The sequence below is a fragment of the Pinus tabuliformis genome, chromosome 4_1, assembly GCF_031772625.1.
Source record: "Pinus tabuliformis cultivar Carrire ecotype Pingquan chromosome 4_1, CPIR1, whole genome shotgun sequence".
Taxonomy (NCBI): Eukaryota; Viridiplantae; Streptophyta; class Pinopsida; order Pinales; family Pinaceae; genus Pinus; species Pinus tabuliformis.
Genome location: NC_142303.1, coordinates 433,795,390 through 433,806,548, shown reverse-complemented (window position 1 = coordinate 433,806,548; position 11,159 = coordinate 433,795,390).

Genomic DNA, 11,159 nt, shown 5'->3' with positions numbered 1-11,159 from the left:
CAGTTCAGAATGAGGCTTTTAAAGAAGAAAGCCCGGAGAGTTGATCCTTGTGGGAAGCTTGAATTGGAGAAGGTTATAGGTTTGACAACAAGAAACTGTAGTGGCTTTGCTTTCAATTTTTCAAATGGAGATTTTGCCTATCTTGCTGGGTGTGTCGTTGTCGTGTACAAATTTGATGCAAATCACCAAGTCCGGTTCCTTGTGGCCTCTAGAACCCCGAAGGCATTGACTTGCCTGGCATATTCACACAATGGGGGCAAGTTTATTGCAGCTGGAGAAATAATGAGAATCTTTACACACCAGAAAGTGTAGAGGAGAAGATATCCACGACACCGTTGTTTATGGCTCGAGGACTTGGCCTCGATGTCATAAATCCTCAAACCGATATGGGAGGCAGTGGCAGAAACTCTTCATGGAAAGGGGTTTCCACTGGTGGAAGTAGTGGTGGTGACGGATTTGGAGCTGGGCTGCTTCAAGGAAAGGTGATGTTAAATTACAACTGTAATATTATTCTCAAGCTCCCATGTTTGAGACCTCCATCAGATTAGTGCCCACTTTCAAATTAGAATAATTCTTTGTTTGGTAAAATAATTTTTCTCTGTTTCTGTCAGCAAAGAGCATGGCAGTGCAAATTGTCACAAGAAATCGCTCTGTTTTTCTTTCTAGATTTCTAGTCTCCAACTCATTCTTTTATGTCAATTTCCAGTTCCTTTTGTCCATTTTCTATAGAAATATCCCACGTGGAATCTTCCTCCACTGGTCCTACAAGATACGAACCCACTATGTCACAAAGCCGTCCAATTTATACAAATGAAGCCTCACAATAACACGTTAATTAAGGAATCTTAGACAGGCTTGGCAGGGAATGACAACATGTTAGATAATCAGGCGTTATCTCAAGTCGCAGAAGGTCGCATAATGGTAGATGCGAGACATGCCTGAAGAGTTGAGTAATTTTTTAGCTTTTTTTAAGGAAAACACTAGGCCAATAGAAGATTGAAAGACTGACACTGAAGAGAGAGTGTTTATTGGAAGATGGACAGAACATTAACCACAACACCTTAGTCACTGCCCAAATGCAGAAAGCAACGTAGATTCTACAATGTTACAATTAAAAATACCCTTCCAAACTGTCCATCTCAAAATTGAAAAACAGGTATCCACTGTCCAATCCTAAGTCGAATGAATGCAAATAGCTAGAGACACACGGATGTGCATTTTTTTCATGGAATTCACAATGCATTTACGACCTTCAAAATAATTCAATGCACCATACCAAACCTTACATATTTAAACAGTTCAAACTCACCATACAAGTCTTCAACACAACACTAACAAAGCATAGTTTATGGTCTTTAAAACACATTCAACACAAAAAATGCATACAACATGGAACTCGTCGCAGAGGATCAACGCACATGTTGTCACTGCACCATAGGTTATTAGTCCAACGCACATATACACCAACATATAATCGATCTTCAAAATATATGTGCCATCACCATCTCACATATACAACCAACATATAATCGATGCGTAGGTTTACACAGGCCACACAAAAACAGGTGGCTCACAAAAGATTGAGCAGATTATGAACGTACTTGCTCTGATACCATGTTAAACACACATGGGCAACAATAGAATATGAAAGATAAAACATGAGAATAAATTTTTATTAACAAGAGATATACATCTATAGTACATGGTTTGACCGTTGGGTTTCACATCCCAAGGTCTCTTGGACTCCTTTTGTCTATTCAGCGTCCACACTAACCCATTGAGGATTAGGTGTCCAATAGTTTGCTTGCATGCTTGTTTGCTTACTTGCTTTGATTTTTTATTTTCTTGCTTACTCACATTGCTTCTACTTTTTTGTCTGCTTTTTCTTTGATTTTTTGTTTTTTAGTTCGCTTGTTTCATTCATAGGTTAGTTTCATGTGAAACCATGTATGACTCTTGAAACAAGCTGGGTAAAGTACAAAAGGGCTTGTACAACTATCACTACTTGGTTATATGTCATTCTGCCTCTGTACAATGAACTTATTCCTTTTATTCCATGATACGTCAATGGAAAATATGTACTGTTCAAAGTGAACTTTGGTGAAAACACAATGCTTGCACACTAACTAGTGTCACCTACTCTAGTCAGTTGTTTTTGGGTTACCCTTGTTAGCTTAGTCAAGTAGAATAAGGTGAGGGGAAAAACCTTAATAGGCACGTCCGAGATATAATAAATTATTTCTCTGTTGGAACAACCTCTTCTGCTCTCAATAAGTAAGGATCCCTCTTCCGCCTCTAAACTAAATAAGTGTTATGCACAGTTCCTAAAGAAATGGAAAAAATGAAAAGTGAAAATCTTCCAAAATGACAAATGAATAAGGCAAAACAAGAGAAAGGCTTCATGCACAGAGAGGTGATGCAAGTAACTCTGCCAGGGTACTGACTAGGCTTGCTAGCAACAGATCCATGCTTGTGTTCCTATGTGACCCCTTTGGGGTACTTTCCAGGCTTGTTGGTAAAGGAGCAACACCAGAGACAAAACTAAGACTCTCACGACTATAATGATTGTGTATCAATATACCCCTCAACCCCAATCAAAACAACTATGTTGACTTGGCTTGGGATGTGTGTCAATCAACCAAGATCTTGTTAGAGGCTACATATTACAATCAAGCTTGTGTGAAACCAAGATGAGCTGAGGACTAAACAATACTTCCGAATGTGTTAGACTTGATTTTCATGAACAAGGTCCATTCAAAGAGTTGGAGTTCTACCAGTGTGTCGCCAAGTGTTGTAGCAGCTACAACCACCCTCCAAAATTTTTCCTTAGCTTCATTTGGAGCCTCCCTACCAACCTTTCATAGCACCTTGTCTTGCTTCGTCAAGTACAAAACCTTCAATGTTTTTCTTGCACAAAGATAGCCTGTCAATCACAGCTTGATCCATTCCCCTCATTGGGTATTCATCCAAACATGGTCCAGCTAAAGACTGAGTATCTCCCCGAAGAAATTGCGCAAATCTGGAGGGCAACCAACCTTCCCTCCAGAAATTGTGCAATCCTATCTGGCAGCTTGCTGGGCTCTAGAATTGCACAAATTTCCCTAACAGGGGTGCTCAGCCCAGACTTTTTGCAAATTTGGGCAACAGTTAGTTGCTCTGTACAGAAATTGTGCAGATATCCTAGGCAGCTAGCCTAGCTAACTAGATATGTGCATTGTCTTTCACCAATTGAGTAGCTTTATACATGAGTAGTTAGGTTGACTGGTTCCACTCGGGACCGAGGAAAATTGACTTGCATGAATGGCATCCTATGATTCAGGGAGTTATTTTTAGCAACCGAAGGTTACATGCAAAGTCGTTTTAGAAAATTTCCTCCAAGTGTCGCTTTTTCCTAGAGTTGTGGCATGCACGTCATGAGCTCAAACTTATTTATTCGATGCATCAGAGCTCATTCTTTCACATCAATCTTGGAGCTCTGACATTCCACAACACATCTAGGAATCTTTGACACATCCAGCTCAACTATTCACTTGTAAGTGGACTCAACTTTTCCTTTTCAGAATTTCTGTCAATTTTTGTGTGTTCTCTTGTGTGAGTGTTGTTTGCTTGATTTCTTTGAATGCTTTCTATCATTTACATGCATACTAGCTTGTCCTAGCACTGTTTTAGTTTTCGTTGCTATCTCACTATTTTCTCATGCATGAAACTGTTTTGAACAAATAGATTTCAGTTTAGCAACTCGCTTCACCCACATATATGTTGGTTTGTTTACTGAATCTTTCATTCAATTCTACTTTCACTTAGTGTCAACATGCATTCACTTATACATTTTCTTTCAGCTTCCCATCGGCGAGTCTGGCCAACCTTGGCCTAGACTCTGCCCTCACCAAGACAGTATTGCGCAATCTGGAGAAGGAAGACTCTGTCCTCCTCTCCAGAAATGTGCATTTATGCCCAAACACTATCCTCCAGGACTGTTTTGCGCATTTTTGAAGGATATTTACTATTGGCCCAAAAAATTGTGCAATGCAATCCCTGAGCCTGCAATCACACCCAGCTAGAATTGCGCATTGTGCAATCCGACTAGCCAGTGGCCAATTTGGATTGTGCGTTGTGCATATTTAGTAGCTATTATTTCTTCCTAGATAGCCCAAACTACCTTTCGCGCAATTCTGACAGCCAGTCACCCAACCTCCCAGAAGAAATTGCGCAATCTTTCATATTAGTTCCCTTGGTATATACTGTGTCATTCCCCAAATTTGCTTTGGTTTTCGCTGACAGATTATTTCCATGCATGTTTCTTTGTCTCCAAATATTTCAAGTGTTCTTCCACCTCTTAGCAGTAAAGTATCAATAGCCTCCAAGAGATCGAGATCAAAGGACACTGACGGAAGTGCAACTGGAGCAACAGTTGAGTGAGTGTCTGTATGTCTACTGATCTATGAAGATACCAAATTGTTTCTAGACAAGGACATCAAACTGAAGTGGAAAGTGGTCAATGAAGCATTTGTAGGAACTTTCAAGGAAGACCTCAAATACTGTCAAGTTTATGTGAACATTCACAAGTCCAGCTTGTACTGGATTGCATGCATATGCCCCTTGTTCCCATGCACGGACATGATAGACTGGATGGTCTCTCACACTCATCCTGAGATGATGACCTTGAGTAGTGCCAGTGGGATTAATCTTGTAACCTTCTGGGCATGAGATTATGATGAGATGTATCATATGACAGAGCCTGTGACTATCAGGAAGATTCCTTTCAGCTTACCCAACAGCTGTGCTAACTCCAGATACATTCTGTAGAACTGGGTAAAGGAGCCAACTTGATTCATGTTGACACCCAACCATATTTACAAGAACAAGATACTATGGAAGGCATATCAATAATTGGTCATATTTTCATGTCAATTGTATTGCCAAGAAAGCACGGAAACCTTCCCACAGAGTTGAGTGATCACTCTAGAACAACTGGCTAGAGAAGGAAAACCATGTAATTGGTCCGACATGTTGGCTCATCAGTTGAAGGAAGAGGTAATGAAGGCTCAACAGTTGCATGGAGGTATGCGAGAAGAGATATACATGTCCGCCTACATCTTAAAATAAATTTATGCCTGGCATGAGTTCCAGAACCTAGAGTGGGCATGGTCACCGGTAGAGACTATTGTGAACACATATTATAAGTTGTTGTCTGAATGCAGCTTTAGAGGAGTAATCACACGATTGTCTGATCATTTTGTTACCGCAGTTTACAAGATTATATTTGAACATGATCCCCCCTTCATGTCAAAGGAAGCAATGGAGGCATTGTTAGACATTGTTGATTGGTATGCCTCACCTTCCAGCACCTTCATCTAAATGTTCCGCGTGAAGAAGCCTCCATGTGTTCTACCGAAGTTTTCCTTGGACATACTCATCATGTAGGAAGTAACATATCACATCTTGGTAGGATTGACAGCTAGACTACACAGGAGGAAGAAGGCACCTTGGCCCGCTCTTCCATTGTAGATTGGGTTATATGAGATCCAGAGTATCAAGCACATGGATTTCGAAGCAGAACAAATGAAGAAGTACCCATTCAACCTCCAAAGTTATAATTAGTATGACCCACATTGTATTGTGAAGGATCATTGCACGAGAGTAGATTTCAACTGGATCCACGGGGCATGTTATTGGGCGGAGGAGGAATCATGGAGGTATTGCTACAATTTCTCCAGACCTGATGAATAGGTCGACTTTCTCGGAGAGCACCAACACCAGCAATAGCAGTAGAGGCAATAATACCAGTTTGCGATAAGGGAAAGAGGAATATTGTCCATTGCATGGAGGAGGAGCAACGCTACAAGTTTTGAGCATATCTATTAGTAGAGAAAGCAACTATGGCTATACAGGTGAAGAGGAAACAACGCAACAAGAAAATTGCACAAAGGTAGAGAGACAGGAAAAGAATGGAAGAGATAGAGAAGGAGTTGCATGAGTTGAAGGAGCAACTCTAAAAGGATCAAGAGCTGTGTAAACAGGAGAGGGAAGCGTAGTAGCAATAGATATAGAAAGGGATGAAACATGTGAAAATAGATGAAACAATGCCCGTACAAGTAGTGGATTCATCAAAGCAGATGGCATCAAGAAGATCGGGTGAACTATCGCAAGAGCAAGACTTCGCTCATGAGATAGAACAAGAACTTCAACATTTGGATGCAGCCATGGAGCAGCAGGAGTTGGAACAGGACACCAACCTCATGCCTCATCACTAAGAGGTCGAGTTACCCGCTTCACTACATCTAGATGATGAGCAAGTCTCATGTGACCAAGGAGGCACTGAGATCCTTGGAGATCAGACGGAAGGAGAGATGCACAACATTTCATTCGACGAATCTCAACATAGAGTTGTGCATTCTCACAGAGTGTCAACTCTGGAGGATCATACATCAACTATGCAAATCGAAGAATGAGTGATCATGATTGATGTCTGCAAACATTCAATAGCCTTTTCCGATGCAACCATAGCGTATGTCGAAGCCACTAGCTCAAGTTTTTGCTTTCGGATAGCTAAAACTGAGCAAATGGAAAAGGAACTACAGACAGCCAAGCAAGGATGAGAGATGGTGATAGCGTTCACTCGAGCTGAATTGAGGAAGGTAGTACTTCATGAAGTATTGTCCCTTGACACAATTCTTCGAGCATTGTACTCCAAGTTTGGTACCGTGCATAAGGCAGTCATCCATCTCAATGGATGATAGGAGCGATGTGCTAGAAGAGAACATATCTTAACGAACTTGCATGCTGATGTTGATGACATGCAAACGTGGACGATAAAATACAAGGGAGCCCTGCTTCACTTGCCAAAGATGATGAGGACCAATTTGGTCAATTTGAAGGCACGTATCCAGAGTCAAATCCGGAACTATGAAGAGCTCCCATGGTTCATCACTAGCATACAGGCTTCTCATGCGCAAGTATTCAAGAGTATGGATGTTGTGGTGCACACACATGCGATCCCATCTATTGGGAATCTCACCCTAGTGAAGATAAAGGCACAGGTCAGACTAGAGCTTGACCCGTACTTCAACAAGTTGATGCACATTGCCACCAACCCAGACTTGCCCATTAGTGAAGACATCATGCACAAGTATGTTGGTTCGGCCACATTGAAGACAATGATGCACATACTCTCAAACGAGTTGGACAAAGGAGCCCAAGCAGTGTACTCGGATGTTATGGAGGCAAGATTCAGGTAACAGATAGATGTCATCGAGGAGCACACAGAAACCATCAAGGAATACCTATCTTGGCATCAGTATGTTACCATTGATTAGCATGAGGATGTTGAGGAGTTGGACTTCCATGGTTGTCTAAGTCAGAGTGATGCCTAACATGGCTTGCTCAAGCCATTTTGTTTCACATGGGTACATGTGCATTGTAATGTAATGTCTATTCAAGTGTAATTCAAGTGTCAATAGTTGGATGTAATAGTCATATAGTAGACGAAGAGTCATGAGGGTAGTTCAACTGTCACAAAGGAGAATGTCAAGGGTCGCCCCACCCTTTCCTATAAATAGTTCCTCATAACTCATTGTAGAGGCTTCGGTTAGCCAAGCTTCCAATAAAAATGTCTTGGAGAGAGCTTGGATAGTATTGTAATGAGCCTTAGCTTCTCCACTGTGTAAAGCTAGTACATCTCTTTGGAGGAGCAAGCGGTTGTGGTTGTAACGTTCCATTATCAGGACTAGTTATCGGACATGGATGTATTTTATGACTGGAACTTACACTTTTCAATATAATAAGAGCCAACACATTTCATGCATATGTTGTATTGTATTCTATGTTATCTGGTTTACTCTAAATGATATATGTAGTTGTTTGCTTACGCATGCATGTATAGACTATTCTGTATAAGCATGTATGAATCTTTTTGAAATGTGCTGATGGTTTAACCATCACTTTGGATTGCTTGCTAACTTTCCTTCCATGTTTTCATGCATCTTCACTTGTGTGTCCCCTTCCAAGCTATGTACTATTATAGGTTTCCAAGGGGAACACTCATCTCAACTCCCATGTGTTAGAACCTCTCATGCACCTTCCTTGTCTGACTACAACTGTCACACCCTTGCTACCAACATAGTTATCTTACTTTCCTCTATGTGAAATCATGGTCAAGGCATGCTATATGACCCACTGCTGGGACTCCTACACCAAATGGTCTGAGGTCTAATTGGGACTTCTTACCAAGGAGATCCCCTGACATGTTGGCGGGTCCAGCATTTTCAACACCACCAAAACTAGATCGTGTGCATTCTTCGATACTCCACATGGTAAAAGACAAAATTTAGTATATGAAGAGAAAATTGAAAACCACACTTGCGATACACAAATGATAGTGAAAGTGACACATGCCATAGCAAAGATAACATGAAAAAAAACACTAATTAAAGTGAAAGAAAGCGAAAGAGATAGTCGAAAGCATGAAAATGACACTTGTGAAAGCGAAGGTGCACAAAAGAAGCAGTTTGAAAAAATCACCAAAATAGAATTATAAATTCAACCAAAAGTGGAAGATTATCAATGAAATAACTCATTAACTATCGACATAGGTTTATTTTTTCACAAGCACTCCCTTGATGGAATGTGCTATGCTTGTTCAAGCTTGCATAAAGAATGGGCTCATGAACGTTTTGTGGACTAAGCATGTGTGATTAGGTGACTTCGACACTTACAATTCGAAAGGGAGCTCAAGAACTTAAAAAAAATCAACTGACCAAGAATTGATAATGGAACGAATGATCTTAAGATCCACAGTATGCTCCAAAATTAAAGTGTAAGAAAAATTTTGGAGGGTGTTTGTCACAGCAACAACGCTTGGCGACACATAGGTAGAACTCCAGCTTCTCTACCTTGGTCAATTCTTTCGTGCATGGTCTAGTTCTTTAGGGAGTATTGATTCATCGTTGAGATTACCATGGATGCCCCACTTACCTAGTGTGTAAACATAGTCCCCTTCATTCATTTACTCGGTAAACAAAAACACAAGGTCATCAATCACACAAATTTTCAAATCAGGAAAGGGTAATGAAGTTCATGACCTTTAGATTTTCAGAGTGAAGTTTTTTGTCTCTGGTGTTGCTCCACTGCCAACAAGCATTGACAGTACCTGAATGGATTCACTTTAGTGACACAAACATTGTTTTATTGCTAGTAGGCCTGGACAATTACTCGACAGAGTTTCTCGCTTCACCTCTCTACACAAGAAGCCTTTCTCTTCTTTTATTCTTTATTTATTTAGATAGGACTGTGCATCGACACTTATTTATTTCATGGGTGGAAGAGGGATCCTAACTTATTGAGAGCAGAAGAGGTTGTCTCTTTAGAGAAGCATATATAAGTTGTCTGATATTGGTTTGATTGTTTAGATTTTCCCCTTATCCTTCTCTACTTGATTGGATCGACCTGAAAACACCGAAACATAAATACCTAAGTGTAGGCATGAGGTTTCAAAAATAGACATGGAGATCATGGTTCTACACAAGGCTTTCCTTACATAAGGATCATATTTTCTATTGAAACATCATCGACCAAAAGGTGTAACCAAGACAAAGAAAAAGGACAGAGAGTTAGGACACCCTTCATGAAAAGTCTTATTAACCAAACACAAAACACAAAACGTAACAAGGAAACAAAACTAGGAGGACAAAATAAAAAGAGGCTAACTGAAAAGATGGTGTAAAACCAAAATGAGAAAACAAAATACAAACTACAGAAAATGGATGCAAGATGAATATGTAGGTAAACTAATAGACAATTAGACCTACTCCTAGTTTAACCATCTAGAAGGTCAAGGTCACGTATAATAAAATTTCCAATGTAGCCACCATAGTTGTTCCCAACCTCCAATCACAAAAATATGAGCGATTAAAACTAAGATAAAACAATGTGCAACAGAAAAGATAAGATCTTGAATATTCCTACACAAAAAAATGAAGGTATTTCCTATCAATAAAAATATATGTCATAACCACTACTTCTAACCATTTCGCACTCTTATTTCTAAAAACTATAAGAAGACAAATCTCATGGGATTCTTGCAAATGTATCTTCATCTACACTGTACTCCTTAGAAAGCATGAGAAAAGGTTGAAACCTATGATTCACAATGGAGCTTGCTAGGTAATATTGGTCCAACCATTTAGTGGTTAGATCGTGAAACTCGAAATAATCCTCTTGAGAATCCTGAAATCTTTGAAAAGATGAACTTCCAATTAAAAGTGTGGTATCACGATGAAAATATTGTAAGGAAAATGAATCTAATCATATTTAGAAGACTTGTCAAGATAGTGAGGGCTTGACATAATCATAAGTGAAGGATAAAGTGCTTCAGCTACTTGACAAGTATCTAAATGGTGAGATAAACCATAAATATTAATCGATGTGAAAAATTTGTCATCAAATATACTGGTGGGAAAATCATAAAATGAATGATAGTTAATATTATGATCAGATGGACCATTTAAGACAAGAGATTCTCTGTTAGAAGATAACAAAGATGGATCAATTTGAACATATTTACAAATGCCTCATAGAGATGAATCATCTTCCTCACATCATAAATGTAACAAACTATTTCCTTATGATTGATCACATGTTTTACTAGCATGGTAATCATCGGAAAAAGTGAAAAGGAATGCAAGTACAACAAACACATGAGACCAGTCAAGATACAGTGAACAAAGAAGAGTTTGATTCACATAATAAATCATGCATTCATTAGTGTAGTTGAGGGGTTCAAGGGCTCAAGATTGAGGCTTGAGGCTTAAAGTTTCTCAATAAAAAATTTAAGAGGGATAGAGGCCAAGTGATTGCATCGTTGCACAGTTCAATAGCTAAAGATGAGGCTTAATATTTGAGATTATGTAGTGCACAGAGAAGGCTAGATGTAGGAAAGGATTATGCAGTTCTAGAGCTCAAGGGTTGGGACTGAACACTAAGATTGCGCAATGTGCAATTCGAGAACATAGAAAATGTGCAATTCCAAGAGAAAATGTTGTTGCTTGAGGTTTGAGACTGCACAATGTGTAGTTCAGGCTACCTAGACAAGGTTGAATGGTCCAATTGAAGGTTTTCTTAATTTGACTAAGTATCAAATCAGTAAGAAGAAGATGAGAAAA